The sequence below is a fragment of the Moschus berezovskii genome, chromosome 17 (genome assembly GCF_049115385.1).
Source record: "Moschus berezovskii isolate FMDL1 chromosome 17, NW_MosBer_1.0, whole genome shotgun sequence".
In the NCBI taxonomy this organism is placed as follows: Eukaryota; Metazoa; Chordata; class Mammalia; order Artiodactyla; family Moschidae; genus Moschus; species Moschus berezovskii.
In genome coordinates this window covers 28,720,182-28,737,042 of record NC_142476.1, presented here as the reverse complement: position 1 = coordinate 28,737,042, position 16,861 = coordinate 28,720,182, and the positions used below count along the sequence as shown (strand labels likewise).

Genomic DNA, 16,861 nt, shown 5'->3' with positions numbered 1-16,861 from the left:
TGAACACCTACCAGATTCCAAGCTGTATACTAGATATTAAATAAAACTTTGCCCTCAAGTCACTTAGAGTCTAGTATGGTTGAACAATAATAACAGCTAGAATAACAGTGACATTTATTTAGTGCTTACAGTATACAAAGAATTTTAATATATGTTTTGATATGTATAATCATATATTTGGTGGGGTGGTTTAGTTGCTAAGTCGTGTCCGACTCTTGCGACCCTATGGACTGTAGCCCGCCAAGCTCTTCTGTCCATGAGATTCTCCAGGCAGGAATACTAGAGTGGATTGCCATTTCCTTCTCCAAATCATATATTTAACATAAAACAAATACTCTGATGTATAATATATTTAACATATGTTATAATACATTTTCATGTTTTAAATATCTTAAATCTTCAGAGCACATTTATGAGAAATGTCATTTTTTCATTCCCTTTTATAGATGAGTAAACTGAGGTATCAAAGCATTAAATAACTTGCATAAGGTCAAGTAAGTGGTTAGGAAGAAGCCAGGCTAGGAGTTGAACCTAACACAATTAGGAGGTAGTAATAGCAAATGCACGCATTATAAAGTACACTGGGAACACAAAAGAGGAGCAGTTAAACCAGCTGGGGGAAGTCAGGCAAGGCTTCAGAGAAGAAGTGAAATGTGCACCATCCTGAAGGGTAGGTATAGGGTTAGGAAGATAGGTGAGGGAAAAGCATTCAGGAACAATTATAGCACCTGGGAAGATACAGAAGTGTGGGACAGCAGGCTTGAGGTGTGACAGGTGGAAACAGAGCTAAAGGGGGTGGGCAGAACCCTCACCAGGAAGGGTCTGTGTGTCAGCAAAGGCAGTAGCAAATAGATGGGGAAACAGTGGCTGACTTTACTTTTTGGGGCTCCAAAATCACTGCAGATGGTGACTGCAGCCATGAAATTAAAAGACGCTACTCATTGGAAGGAAAGTTACAACCAACCTAGACAGCATATTGAAAGTAGAGACATTACTTTGTCCACAAAGGTCCATCTAGTCAAGGCTATGGTTTTTCCAGTGGTCATGTATGGATGTGAGAGTTGGACTATAAAGAAAGCTGAGCGCCAAAGAATTGATGCTTTTGAACTGTGGTGTTGGAGAAGACTCTTGAGAGTCCCTTGGACTTCAAGGAGATCCAACCAGTCCATCCTAAAGGAAATCAGTCCTGAATATTCATTGGTTGGACTGATGTTGAAGCTGAAACTCCAATACTTTGGCCACCTGATGCAAAGAACTGACTCATTTGAAAAGACCCTGATGCTGGGAAAGATTGAAGGCAGGAGAAGGGGACGACAGAGGATGAGATGGTTGACAGAGGATGAGATGGTTGGATGGCATCGACTCGATGGACATGGGTTTGGGAGGACTCCTGGAGTTGGTGATGGACAGAGAGGCCTGGCGTGCTGCGGTTCATGGGGTCGCAAAGAGTCGGACACGACTGAGCAACTGAACTGAGCTGAAAGACAGTGAGAATCCATAAGAGGATTTTAACTAAGAAACATACAAGGTTAAATTTGGATGGTATTGAAAATGATTTGCTGAGAAAGAATTGTAGCCCTTACCAGGACCGCAGGTTAGGAGGACATGGGAAGCCAAGGGAAAGAACTATTTAGAGGGAAGATTTTTGTTTTAAACTTATTTGTTTTTGCTTCTCTGGATCTTAGTTGTGACATGCAGGATCTTTGATCTTTAGTTTCATCATGTGGGATCTAGTTCTCTGACCAGGGCTCGAACCTGGGCCCTCTGCGTTGGGAGGATGGAGTCTTAACCACTGGACCACCAGCGAAGACCCTAACCATATAGAATCTTTTGACTTTGTTCAGAACTGTACACCCAGAGGTATGGACTTCCTAGAGCAAACAAGACCCAGCCCACCACCAGTTGTGGCTAAGGTAGCTTTGTCCTAGTTCTTGATCCTGCAAACAGCCATCTCCTATCCTTGCCTCAACCCATCATTTCCAGCCTCCTTCACCCTGCACTGCCTTATAAGCTCCATACGGGCATTTTAGCATCATTCATATGCAGAAGGTTATATGATCAAGAGCCTAGGCTTTGGAGTCAAAGAATCCTGGGTGTGAATTTCAGCTGAACTATATCAGATATGTAGCCTCTTGGCTTCGTTGCTGTAGTGTGTAAATAATAACATAGGGCAGATTAAGCACTAGTGGCTTTGTAGGAAAAGTGTGCCTTGTTAATTGTAGCTTTTATTGTTCTTATTATTCAGATCCCTTATCATCTGGCCCCTACCTACTACTGCAAGTTAACATCCTGCCAAACATCCCCTTGCTCTATATTTTACGCTTCCATCAATATCACGCTGCTTGACATACTATTTGATTTTACATGCTGTGTGCTGTGCGAAGTTGCTTCAGTTGTGCGACCCCATGAACTCTACCCACCAGGCTCCTCTGTCCATGGGATTTTCCATGCAAGAATACTGGAGTGGATTGCCATGCGCTCCTCCAGGGGATCTTCCCAACCCAGGGATCGAAACCGGGACTCCTGCATTGCAGGCAGATTCTTTACCATCTGAGTCACCAGGGAAGCCCAAGGTTTCACATACTCATGCCTTCTACATACTATTTTCAATACCTAAAATACCATACCTCTCTTGTCTGTCACGGGAAGTCCATTTCCATCTATCTTTCAAAATCCATCTCATGTGTCACCTCCTCAAGGAAGCCTTTCCTCATATTCCACCTCCGAGTCAGTCCTTCTACTGTGCTTTCTCTGTGTCTTAAATCTTAGAAGTGCTTCTGTTCCTGCATTTATCCCTCTGGTGATGTCTTACAGCATACTTCTCTGATTGCTTACCTGTCTGCAAGTGCTCAGTTGTGTCTTATGTATCGCTGTACCCTTCAGGTACAGGGCCCAGTGTCTAGGATCTAGTAAGGAAGAGATTTGTCCACTGAATGAATGATACGTCAGGGAACATAAGTCTAGATAGTCCATGGGTCTTTGGTAATGCCAGTCCCCAAGATAAGTGTTAAAGTAGAATAACTGGCTTAAGGGTTAAGTTTATCCAGTAAAGTTCTAGCAGGGAATTTATGACATGTGACTACATGTGAGATGAGTGATAAGGGCCTGATACAGTTTTGAGAGCCTAATCCATGTCTATATGATAGCTGAAGCTGTGGTTTTGCTGAATGATGCCCAAGAACTATGGATAAAGTGAGAAAAGGAGAAAGCCGAGGACTCCTGAGGATTCCTTTTCATTTCAGAAGTCAGCCACGGGATTTCCTTGGTGGTTCAGTGTCTAAGACTCTGTACTCTCCCAACCTGGGCAGGGGCCCAGGTTCAATTCCTGGTCAGGAAGCTAGATTCCACATGGCACAACTAAAGATCCCACATGCCATGACTTAGATCAAAGATCCTCTGTGCCTAAACTAAGACCCAGTGCAGCCAAATAAATAAGTAAATATATTTTTTTCAGTTAGCCAAATTAGGTAAAAAAGATTAAAAGATGAGCAGGTGGAAATGGAGAAGGAGAACCAATGAGAAGATGTGTCCCAGAAAAGCAAAAGGAAGGCAGATTCTCAGGAGATGTCAATACTCCACAGATGCGAGTAGATATGGATTTGGCAAAATGGAGGTCTTTGGGAAATTTAGTGGAAACAACTTAAGCAAATATCAGAGGGATGGAGTGGTTGATATTACAGATTACTAGGGAAAAGGGAAAAACCTAGACAACGTATTAAAAAGCAAAGACATTACTTTGCTGACAAAGGTTCATCTAGCCAAAGCTTTGGTTTTTCCAGTAGTCATGTACAGATGTGAGTGTTGGACCATAAAGGTGAGCCCTGAAGAACTGATGCTTTTGAATTGTGTTGCTGGAGAAGACTCTTGAGAGTCCCTTGGTCTGCACGGAAATCAAACCAGTCAATCCTAAAGGAAATCAACCCTGAATATTCATTGTAAGGTTTGATGCCGAAGCTGAAGCTCTAATACTTTGGCCACCTGATGCAAAAAGCCGACTCATTGGAAAAGACCCTGATGCTGGGAAGGATTGAAGGTGAAAGAAGAGGACAGCAGAGGATGAGATGGTTGGATAGAATCACCAACTCAATGGACATGAGTTTGAGCAAACTCTGGGATATGGTGTAGGACGGGGAAGCCTGCCAAGCTGCAGCACATGGGTTGCAAAGAGTCGGACACAACTAAGCAACTGAACGACAGCAACAGGGAGAAGGGGTAAAAGGAGATGAGGAGGATCCACCTACCTGACCATTCAGATGAAGCATTTTATTACTTGCTTAAAGGTCTTAAGGTCGTATTTGTGATTTCTTCAAGGATAGTCAACAACCTCCAGAAATCCTATCATAGTGCTGGCAAAGGCCTAACACACAGTAGGCACTCATTATTTGTGGAGTGGATGAATAACTGGAATTGAAAGAAAGTAAACACAAAGTTGTTTTAGTCTAACTCCACCTTGCCTGGGGCCTTTTTCAGCTTTTTTCTTCCCAGAACAAGGCAGTTCCTGGTCTTATCTCACTCTTTCCCACCTTCTCCCACCTGTTCCCTTGGCTGCTGACTTCAAAGCTTTTTTAACTTTCCACACTTCAGTAAATGTTGTTGCATTGAATTGTGACACAGACGCCCCAGGATTAATCAGATAAACCCAGCCAATCAGTTAGCTAAGAATTTTTACTCCTCCCCAGCTTAAAATTTTAATCCCCTTTTGTCTCCAGAAGCCCTTGAAAGGAGAGCTGGAAAAAATCACTAGGGCTTTTGCTATCCCTATAGTTACTTCCTTTCCCCCATGCCACTGTGACTCTCAAAATTCTGCAACTCCCCCCACCATACAAGCAGAAGAATGTATTTTTGAGGTGGGCCAATGAATTTTTATGCAGAGTACATCATGCAAAATGCTGGGCTGGATGAAGCACAAGCTGGAATCAAGATTGCAGGGAGAAATATCAATAACCTCAGGTACACAGATGACACCACCCTTATGGCAGAAAGTGAAGAACCTTAGAGCCTCTTGATGAAAGTGAGAGAGGAGAGTAAAAAAGATGACTTAAAGCTCAACATCCTAAAAACTAAGATCATGGCATCTGGTCCCATCACTTCATGGCAAATAGATGGGGAAACAATGGAAACAGCGACAGACTTTATTTTCCTGGGCTCCAAAATCACTGCAGATGGTGACAGCAGCCATGAAATTAAGATGCTTGCTCCTTGGAAAAAAGCTATGGCCAACCTAGACAGCATATTAAAAGGCAGAGACATTACTTTGTCAACAAAGGTCCATCTAGTCAAGGCTATGGTTTTCTTAATAGTCATGTATGGGTGTGAGAGTTGGACTGTAAAGAAAGCTGAGCACTGAAGAATCAATGCTTTTGAACTGTGGTGTTGGAGATGACTCTTGAGAGTCCCTTGGACTGCAAGGAGGTCAAACCAGTCAATCCTAAAAGAAACCAGTCCTGAATATTCATTGTCAGGACTGATGCTGAAGCTCCAATACTTCCGTCATCTGATGCGAAGAACTGACTCATTGGGAAAGATCTAATGCTGGGAAAGATAGAAGGCAGGAAGAAAAGGGAACGACAGAGGATGAGATGGTTGGATGGCACCCCCAACTCAATGGACATGAGTCTGAGCAAACTGGTAGATGGTGAAGGACAGGAAAGCCTGGTGTGCTACAGTCTGTGAGGCTGCAAAGAGTTGGACACGACTGAGCGTCTGAACTGAGCTGAATGAATGAGGAGACTTCTCTGCCAGCCCCTTGGCTTACATGGTAAGAGACAGTGCCCCAGGACTGGCTGAGACCAGGTTTCAGTGACCTTCCGCCTTGTTCCCTTTATTGCTTCATCAAGGTGATCCTGGGAGAATGCTTGTGTCACCTCCTAGGCCTAAGGGAAGATCTCTGGCTGCTGAAGCCACTCACCCCATCTAGCCACCATCTTCAGTTACCCTCTTGCTCCCCTATCCCAGTTTGCCATCCTTGGCTTGCTGCTGGGGCCTCCATGGCTCAGGTGATTTCTTCTGTTGATGGTGGTGGTGTTGGTGTTGAGCTTTGTTTTGGCTTTCTCCTAATCTGGACCACATGGAATGAGAAAATGAAAAACATTTGACTTATCTTTGGTACAAACTTCAAAGACAGATTAGAAGCAAATAAACAACCATTCAGTAAACAAGAATTTAATGCACATTGAGGAGTGTTTTTGTGATCCAAATTAGTCCTGGCCAATAGAAATATAATGTGAGTCATGAATGCTATGAAAAAAATTTTAGTAGCCACATTAAAAAGATTTTTAAAAATAGCTTATAAAATGTTATTATAAAATTATAACATGTTATTTAACCAAGCATAGGTGGCACTAGTGGTAAAGAACCTGCCTGCCAATACAGGAGATGTAAGAGACACAGGTTCAGTCCCTGGGTCAGAAATATCCCCTGGAGGAGGGCACAGTAATCCACTCCACTATTCCCATGGACAGAGAAGCCTGACAGGCTATAGTCCAGGGTCACACAGAGTCAGACACGACTGAAGCGACTTAGCACACATGCACTGTATACCCAAAATATTATCATTTCAACATGTAATCAGTGTAAACTTATCAGTATGATGTTTTCATACTAAATCTTCAATGTCTGACATATATTTTATACTTCAGGCACATCTCAATTCAGACTAACCACATCTGAAGTTCTCAATAGCGCACATGGGTCCAGCAGCCCCCATAACTGGACAACACAGGTCTAGATAGAAATCTTTGTGGCCGTCATACAACTTTAGAAAACAGGTAACGAAGATGATTTTAGATTATGAGAGAGAGAAATGCTAGAAGTGAAACAATGCCACTGAGAGGTCGGGGTGGGGAGCGTTGCTACTTTAGATGAGGAAGTCACCATGGGCCTCTCATGGGAAGCATTTGACTGGGTACCTGCAAACTTAGAAATGGACAAGCTGGGGGAGAAGTGGGGAGGAGCATTCCAGGCAGAGAGCGCAGAGCAAAGGCCCTGAGGCATCAAATGCTTGGCCGGTCTTGCTCTCAGCGTGGCTAAAGAACACCATGGGAGAGTGGAGGGAGAGGACCATAAGCCAACCCCAGAGCACATGGGGCTTGTAGTAGGCCTTAGAGGAGAACTGGATGCAATTCTAGCTGAGAAAGGATTTAAGCAGAGAAGTAATGTGATCTAATTTGCACTTATAAATGATTTCTCTATCATTTGCATGGGCTTCCATGGTGGCTCAGTCGGTAAAAAAAAAAAAATCCACCTGCAATGCGCATAGAGAATTGATTAGAAATTAGCGAGAGTGGACTTCCCAGGCTCTCCAGTGGTTAAGACTCTGTGCTTCCAATGCAGGGGGCACAGATTCAGTCTCTGGTCAGGGAACTAAGATTCCACATGCTACCCAGTGTGGCCAAAAATTTAAAAAAAAAATTCTTTAAAAACTGAGAAATTAGCAAGAGAGCTTCACAAAAACTAGTTGGAGGAGGTAATCTGGTTGACTTGGTGAGAGACAGCAGAGGCTCAGTTAAGGTGATGGTAATAAGAGTTAACAGAGAGAAGTGACTTCAGGACAAACTTTGAAGGTGGGACTGCCTGAGTTGCTAATAGACTGGTTATGAGCGGTAAGTAGGAAAGAAAAATCAAGAATGTCTCCTTTGACTGTCTCGAGCACATGACTTCCTTCCTCTTCATATCCCTAGCTCCGCCCTCTGTAACCCACATCCCCAGAATCAACTCCGTCTAGTCAAGGCTATGGTTTTTCCCGTGGTCATGTATGGATGTGAGAGTTGGACTGTGGAGAAAGCTGATCACCGAAGAATTGATGCTTTTGAACTGTGGTGTTGGAGAAGACTCTTGAGAGTCCCTTAGACTGCAAGGAGATCCAACCAGTCCATTCTAGAGGAGATCAACCCTGGGTGTTCATTGGAAGGACTGATGCTAAAACTGAAACTCCAATACTTTGGCCACCTCATGCAATGAGTTGACTCACTGGAAGAGACTCTGATGCTGGGAGGGATTGGGGGCGGGAGGAGACAGGGACGACAGAGAATGAGATGGCTGGATGGCATCACCAACTCGATGGACATGAGTTTGGGTGAACTCCAGGAGTTGGTGATGGACAGGGAGGCCTGGCGTGCTGTGATTCATGGGGTCACAAAGAGTCAGACACGACTGAGCGACTAAACTGAACTAAACTGATAAGACTTTAGCCAGAAAACCAGCTTCCCTGGGTGCTGAACAGGAACTTGTCTCCAGAGTTTGAAGCCAGCATATGCATCCTGCTTCTCTGTCGAACTGTGCTCATCACTCCCGAAATCTTCCAGGAATTCCCAAGTTCCCATGTCAGGACTGCCTTCCTGAGTGGAGTGTGTCTATGCACTGGGACCAGTGAGGTGCTGAGAAGGCAGCCCCATTCAGGTCACTTAGTACTGAACAGGTGAACCAGCCTAAACTGGCATGTGAATTTATCCTACCAACTAGAGAAAAGGTAGAGATTTCTTCTAGGGGTGAATGTCAACCAACAATGCATTCAAAATAAGGAGTCAGAAAGGCAAGCCTGTGGGCACCGCTGTGAGGAGCAGCTGTAATAACAAAAGGTGCTGGTCTAGCTTAAGACATAAATAAGATCCTAAGGAAAGAATGTCCTAACAGCACTTCCTTATTTACTCCAGGCAAATGTTGAGCCTTAGTACACTTGATACAGAATTCACAGAGGTATTTAAATCGTGTTGTGGCTTGAAAACTAAGGGAGGGTGTTGCTGTGTATGTGTGGCGTCAACAGGATGAGGGGTGTTTACAGCAAGCTGAGAAAATAGGCAGAACATACAAAAAGAGGTGAACTGGATGACGGCAAATGCCTGAGCCCTACCCTTGTTCCCTGCCACCTGGGACAAGACTAGCAGGAGGCATGCCAAGAAGCAGCTACACCAAAACCAAACTAGTAGCATTTATGCTGCCCAGAAATAAGTACCCCCAACAGATGGCATTTCCCAGGAGAAATGAATTGGAGGCATAATGGATAATGAGCCTGACCTTAAATCTGGGAATTGGCCGAGTCACAATACAATGAAAAAGAGTCCCTGTTCAGTTTATCTTTCAGGCTCCCCGCCGCCACCCCATAGTCCACACACACACACCTTTCGGGCCCTCCCCGTCAACCCCCCCCACCCCACCACACACACGCACACAGACACACACGCACACACACCCCCAAGTCCAAGAACCAGTGTTGCATGGATTTAAGAGATGGGAGAACACGGTATGTAATTATTTCAGTCTGCTTCACGACACCTTAGCAATGGGCATAAATCCTAGGCCTGGTTCTCCAGAAATAACCAGTAGCTCCTTGGGCAGGAAGCCTGACTTTCTCTCTAGTTGAGGCATATTTTCTTTTCTGACACTCTCTCATGCTTTCACCAAAGGATTAAGGAGGGTGATTTCCAAGGTTAGTAATACCATGACTTGAAGCCCGTCCCCAGAGAGACTCAGGAAGAGGGACTGCCATTTCCCCACCAGATCCAAGATATGAATGGATGGCAGGGAGACGTGGAGTGGAGGATGGAGGTGGGAAGAAAGGTAAAGGAAGGGAGAAGCCATCAATGGAGTTCAAACCAATTCTCACCCCTTTTGGACAACCAGCAGGATTTCCCATCCTGACCTGGTAATTTGCATTGTACATCGTCATTAATCTTTTCTTATTCACCCTTCAAGTGATGGATATCCATGACCTTCCCCAGCCTCTTTTTATATTTTCATTTATTTGTGTTTTCAAACTGTAACAACCATGCACTTCAGTTTCATTGACAGAGTCTGTTTTTCTTTAAACTAGAACTGGCCTTTCAGCTGGCGGTGTGATGCTGTCCCTAGAATTAGTAAGGACTAAACATTCTAATCAACGGAGCCGCACAGCATTCCGATAATAATTGTGTGCGCATGCATGTGTAATCTCAGCAAGGCCTTTGGATCTAATCTAGTGCCTGGAGAGAAGAGACCCAGAAATCAGGTGTCCTAGAGTCAGACTACAGCTTTGCCTTTGAGTTATGTCACTTTCAACAGGTCATTCCTTCTTTCTACTGCCAACCCTCAAAGCTGAATTTAGGGAAACACCAGATCAAAAATAGCAACAATTCTGAGTTTGTCCCTGATTGGAAATGGAGGCGGGGCAGGGGGTGGGGGTGGGGTGGGAACTGGCACACTTGCATATTTTTTTTTTCTTTTTGGCTGCACTGCGCAGCACGAGGAATTTCCCCGACCGGGATAGCACCCGTGCCACCTGCAGCGGAAACCCAAAATCTTAACCACTGGACCACCGGGGAAGTCCAACTCACTCACATTATTAAACCGTAGAGGTGCACATATGAAAAACCCACTCAGCAGTTGCGTAAAAAGCTGATCTTAGATAAAATTCTGAACACTATCCTTATTATGAGGATCCACAAATTTTAAACATTCACCAAAGCTTCTTGGTGGTTTGTCTTTCTGGGGCTTTCAGATCATTTGGTCTTGCACAAGCGGCAGTTGTAATCAGCAGGGAGATTCTGCAAGGGGAAAGTGCATTGCTGATCCTGGCCAAACAGACTTGCCTTTCATTTCTAGAGATCTGAAATTATGCTGCCTGCCTGGGGGGCAGAGAGGAAAGAAGGGTTAATCTAATCTGCCTGACTGCACAAGACAACCCTGTTTACATGGAGCAGGGTCAGGAGACTTAGGGACTTATACTACATACCTTCAAATTGCAACTGAGAAGTTAAACTGAGTCTGTTTCCAGTGGGGTTTGGCTTTCTTAGCAGAGGAAAACTGCATATTTGAGTCCAGAGAGGAAGGCAAAGTCTAGCTGGACCAGTAGTTCTGAACCTATTTGATGGTATTTCATGTTACTATTTGCTTATTATTTATCATTTGCCCCCTCACTAGAATGCAGGTGCCATGAGGTGGGGCTAACATCTATTGTACTTCTACTATATTCTCTGGGCCTAGTAGGGTATCTCACACACAGTAGGCACTTGAAAAACATTTGCTGAATGAGTGATAAATGAATGCATTACTTGGCCTTTTTTAAGGTCCTGGACTCCTTTTTTAAAGTTGGATGAAAGTTACAATAAATCTCTCCATTAAAAGAACTGTATGTGAATATGTGTGTGTGTGTATATATGGGCTTCCCAGGTGGCTCTAATGGTAAAGAACCTGCCTGCCAGTGCAAGAGACATGAGAGACTAGGGTTTGATCCCTGAGTCAGTAAGATCCCTTGGAGGAGGGCATGGCAATTCACTCTAGTATCTTGCTTGGAGAATCTCATGGACAGAGGAGCCTGGTGGGCTACAGTCCATGTGGTCACAAAGAGTCAGACATGAATGGAGTGACTTGGCGTGGCGCACATATATATATCTTCCAGTGCAGAATTCTAGCCTCCAAAGGATATTCCTGCTTCACTGGTAACACTTAGTATGCCTCAAAAGCACATAAACAAAAGCTGTTTTGTCACTACATTCTCCAGAGGAGCAGTTCTGAAGAGGACCAGGATTGGGACTGGGGTCTCCTGACTCCTGGACTACAATGTCTGAACTTGGTCCTCAGATGGCCCAAGGATTCTGGGTCACCTTTGGACACACACCCAATAAAAAGACCCTTGGCGACGGGGAATTTGTGATTCCGAAAACTGGAGTTGAAACCCAGCTCTTGCCCCTTACTAGCTATAGTATCATAGCCAGGCAACAGACCTCTCTGGGCCTTGGTTTTCTCATGTGAATTAAGTGGTGCAGCCTAGGCCCAACATTCCATAATATGGGTGTGTGCAGAGTCACTAAGTCATGTCTGACTCAATGCCACCCCATGGACTGTAGCCCACCAGGCTACTCTGTCCATGGGATTTCCCCAGGAGGGGGTTGCCAATTCCTTCCCCAGAGAATCTTCTTGACCCAGAGATCGAACCTGTGTCTCCCTCATTGGCAGGCGGGTTCTTTACCACTAAGCTACGAGGGAAGCCCATTCCATAATAGTAACTTGTGAATCAGGCCAGTGAAGCAGCTGGCAGACTTGCTTTGTAGTTCAAGCCATCTGTCTCATGGCAGGGCTTCCTCACTCTGAGAAGACAGAACAATTTATGCTGAAGCAGGAGAGATTTTAAGTAAGACATTGGGAAGAACTCTGAACTATAGAGACTATGAGACACCGAGTCGGGCACTGAGTGGAATCTCCCTCTGGAGACGCCTTGGAATGATGGCCAACACTCAGCTCTCCAGTGATCTACTCCCAGTAATGCCTGGAAAGGAGTCATCAGGTCAGATTGTCTCCAAAATCCACTCAATCTCTTGATTGTAAGAAGAACCCTAGGCTTACCTTTGCCACAAATAAGATCTTAGGTGCAAAATTCCTGGTAATCTGTTCTAATTCTTTGGAACAGGATATTGGTTGTCTTGAGATGTTTTTCTTCTGGTTGGTTCTTAAAGAAGCCTGGTAGAAGGCATCATGGGTTGAGGCCCTATCTGAGAGTCCTTTCCACTTCCTGTCTTGTTTAACCCTGGAATAACCCTGCAAGGCATGTTTTTATAGATAAGAAAACTGAGACTCAAAGGAAGAAAGCAACTCTCTGTCACATAGCGAGGAAGCAGAGTTTAAATCCAGGTCTGTGTGGCTTGGAAATACCTTCTCCAACACTGGGCTGCCAGTGGGGAGGAGCCAAGTGCTGGTGGAGCAACCGCAGCGTTTCCAGGCCTTTAGGTAGTGCCATGTGCAAAGCACAGTCTCCTTATTCTGCTCCCAGAGGGCCAATATGCACTCCGTACCTGGAGTCTTCTCTGTTTGATCTTCCCCTGAGTTACTATCTCCAAGTCTTTTCCATGAAACAATGGACTTTTAGACCCCAGCACATAGTTGCAGTGCAAAACTCTGAAGAAAAGAAGACACAATGAATTTGTGAAAAGATGCTCAACCTCATTAGAAATCAGGGAAATGGAAATTGAAATCACAGTGAGAGGGCACGTCACACCCACTATAAAGGCAAAAGTTAAAAAGTCCGACAATATCCCATGTGCAGTGCAGTTACTAAACACAGGGAACTAGTATACCAGTGTGGAAGAATAATTTTTATACCACCATGTTGGAAAACAATTGGCCATATCTTACAATACTGAATAGGCCTTATAATCTTTGACTCAGTGATTGTTAACTAGGATGATTACATATATTCTTCTGTAACCATTTAATAATAAAAACATGTAAAAATTAATAAATTAGTCTATGACGTACATAGACAGGGCTTCCCTGGTGGCTCAGTGGTAAAGAATCTACCTCCCAATGTAGGAGACACGGATTTGATCCCTGGGTTGGGAAGATCCCCGGAGGAGGGCATGGCAACCCACTCCAGTATTCTTGCCTGGAGAATCCCATGAACAGAGGAGCCCAGTGGGCTGGAGTCCATGGGGTCACAAAAGAGTTGGACCCTACTTAGCAATTAAACAACAAAAACGTAGATACCAAGGGACTATAGGACTGAAGGGCTTTATAGAAGCCTTGGATGAAGAGGTTCCCAGTAGAAGGGGGTCAGCCATGGAAGACAGCAGCATGAAGTGGCCCACAGAGAGACTAAACTCACCAACTTGGTCTTGTTCATTATGAATAAGGAGGCCAGATAAGACACTGGATGCCCAGTAAATTTGAATTTCAAATAAACAAAGAATAGTCTTTTAGCGTGAAGTCTGTTCCATTGTAATATTTGGGACACACACTAAAAATATTTAAACTAAAACATTTTCTATCAGAAATTCAAATTTATCAGACATTCTATGTTTTTATTTGCTAAATCTGGCAACCCTAATAATGAACCTCTTATTACTTGTAAGGGAAATGTCTTTTGACCCATCCATCAAAACCAGTTTTTCAGCATATAAAGAGAATCATATCATAGCAGTGAGACTTTCTTGCCAATGGGGAGTCAAATAGGACTGTTACAAGTTTGAAGGGTAAAATCAGGCAAACTTGGTTCTGAACTCTAGCTTGGCCACTTGCTAGATCTAGAGTAAGTTATTCACTCTTTGTATATGTTGATCTCTTGATCTGTATAACAAAGTACCTGCCTTATTAGGGCTGGTGTGAGTACTGAACGGGGTAGGATGCATTGCATATCCTCAACATGGTGCCAGATACACCATTATGTGCCTTCAATAATATGAGTCACTCTTATCCATGCACTATGTTCCTTTAAAACTAAATACTAGAACAGATTGATAGCATCTTGGTGGCCAAGACGTCATTCTCATTTCTGAGATATTTAGGACAAAATCAGAGACAGAAGTTTCCTCACTCTTCCCCGCCTTCCACCAGCTGACTCATTGTCTGAGAACTATAAGGCAGGAGAAAGGACTAGATGACCTCCAGAGTCCTCCCAGCCCTAACATTTGGTAGCCTGTATGTCCTTAGCAGTCTTAGGTTCCTTTACTGATGGCCCCTTTCTTTGTGGCTGTAACCGAGGAGCATGTCAAGTTGTGTAGTATTCATTGTGAGTCAGTTCCATTATAGGAATTCATTTGAGGCTGTAAACCTCATACTAATACCCCTACTCTTTGAAATGCACTTTTCCCATGCTTTTTAACTCTTGTTCATACATCACATTATTACTTCAGATTCAGAGAAAACAACATTCATGATTATATTAGGGCTTGGCCAAGGTATTAGAGACCCCACCACTACCACCCTCTGTCACCTGCAAAACTCTATCTCTTCCCTTTTCCTTGCTCTTATCGTCCCTGCCTCTTCATCGCTTAATCTCTATATTCTGCCTTAAAAATGATTTTTATGACTGTAGTCACAGGTATAATTAACAGTTTCTGTCATTGCATATTAACTTTAGGAATGTGGTTAACAAATCACTGATACTTGATAATATTGCCAACCATAAAAAAGCTCACATAACAGAATATCTATCTGTCACAAGAATAAGGAATAAAGGATCTAGAACAAACACTGCCATGTTCTGTACCAGTGGTTTCATAGCATTGAATGACATGAAACTGTGAACAGGAAAAGTCCCCCTTGAAGGAGGATTCAGCTAGGTAGGGTTTATTTTAGCTACAGAACTCGAATTACATGGTGGTCATCTTTTGTAGGAGACTGCTTTTCACAGCATAGCTGAGAGGCCCAGCATTTAAACTCAGCTATCACCTCATTAAAGATGGGATTACACAGGGGTTTCAGATGATGTAAGAGTTCTGGTGGGTTTCCCTGAGCCTGGGGTATTCCACACCTTGCTCTGTGTCCCTCTTACTCCATCATAGAAGCCTTAAACATTGTGATTTTGGCAAACTAACTTTGGCTGAGTGCTTAGAAATGCATCAAGCATGTTTTCAATATCTTTGGTTTTTAGGATAAGGAGCCTTTCTTTGCTGGCTGGTTATCTCATCCTTGGCTTCCCTGGTGGCTCAGTGGCAAAGAACCTACCTGCCACTGCAGGAGACGTGAATTTGATCCCTGGGTTGGGACGATCCCCTGGAGAAGGAAATGGCAACCCACTCCAGTACTCTTGCCTGGGAAATCCCATGGACAGAGGAGCCTGGCAGGCTACAGACTGTGGGGTCACAAGAGTCGGACACGATTAAGCAACTCAACAGCTGCGACAACAACAACGCATCACTTCCTTACCTCAACCACCCTGTCCGCCCAAGCTGACCAAGTCTCAGCACAATCCAGAGGATGCTCTGGCTCAGAGGTTCCAAAAGTGTCACGTCACCCCTGCTGCAGAGAGAGCTGCAGCAGAACTCATGACATTGCCTAAGAAGCTCTGCCCACCCTGCTTCCAGCCTGGAGCAGAGAAAGCGGCAGTGCTGTGATGAACAGTCCTGTGCAAGAGATCAAACTTTGGGTCCATCTTCTTTGAGAAGATGAGTCAGGACAATCCCCAAGTCCCTCCTTATTTTGACATTCGAGGCTTCCACTCTGGAGAAGGCAATGGCAAGCCACTCCAGTACTATTGCCTAGAAAATCCCATGGATGGAGGAGCCTGGTAGGCTGCAGTCCGTGGGGTCGCTAAGGGTCGGACACGACTGAGTGACTTCACTTTCACTTTTCACTTTCACACATTGGAGAAGGAAATGGTAGCCCGCTCCTGTGTTCTTGCCTGGAGAATCCCAGGGACGGGGGAGCCTGGTGGGCTTCCGTCTATGGGGTCACACAGAGTCGGACACGACTGAAGTGACTTAGCAGCAGCAGCAGCAGGCTTCCACTCTGTCATGGAAGAGGAAGCTCTTCCCCTACTCCCAGATGCAGATTCTTTTTTAAAAATTATTTATTTGTTTATTTGGCTGTGTCAGATCTTAGTTGCAGCACTCGAGGTACTCACTGCCGTGCACAGACTCTTTGGTTGTGGCATGCAGTCTCAGTATTGCAGCGTGCAGGTTCAAGTGCTCCGTGGCACGTGGGATCTTAGGTCCCCAACCAGGGATCGAACCCACGTACCCTGCATTGCAAGGCGGATCCAAATGCAGTTTTTTCTGGCTTTCTATTGTTACCTCTCCCAAATGAGCAATATTTTGTTATCCTTTCCTCTTTTCATTGAAAGGAAGGAAGCAGGGGAGGAAGAAAGGGAGGAGAGGGAAGGAGAGAGAGGGGGAGGAAAGAGAAAAGCTTTTGTAAACAAACTTTTAAAAATCACAAAACAGAGCCATGCGTTTTAGAGTTGGTTGGTTGCCGGGGGGAGGCAGTACAGTGCTCCCCTGCCTTGCAGGCATGGTATAAGTGCCATTTCATCTTATCCTAAAGCCGTGACTCTGTGATCCCACTTAGTTATTACAGCCCACTGTTTATTCAAAGTGAAATGTGGGACCTGGACAGCTTGCCAGGTGGCATCAGAGATCTCCTTCAAAATAGGAGACAAGAGACCACTTTCTTCCCT

At 44.4% G+C, this 16,861-nt stretch overlaps 1 long non-coding RNA gene across 9 annotated transcripts in view; it reads right to left on the bottom strand.

Moving 5' to 3' along the window:
- Positions 1-16,861, bottom strand: part of LOC129551311 (uncharacterized) — an 82,981-nt gene that overhangs the window by 39,281 nt on the left and 26,839 nt on the right. For 5 of the 9 annotated variants that reach the window (XR_016039590.1, XR_016039594.1, XR_016039595.1 and 2 more), the window contains 3 exons: positions 12,762-12,864; positions 5,909-6,058; positions 4,242-4,401 (listed from right to left, as the gene is read on the bottom strand). This is a non-coding gene — a long non-coding RNA (uncharacterized LOC129551311). Of the gene's footprint in view, positions 1-4,241; positions 4,402-5,908; positions 6,059-12,315; positions 12,508-12,621; positions 12,865-16,861 lie in introns of all 9 variants that reach the window. The other 4 variants (XR_016039591.1, XR_016039593.1, XR_016039597.1 and 1 more) reach the window with 4 other exon arrangements.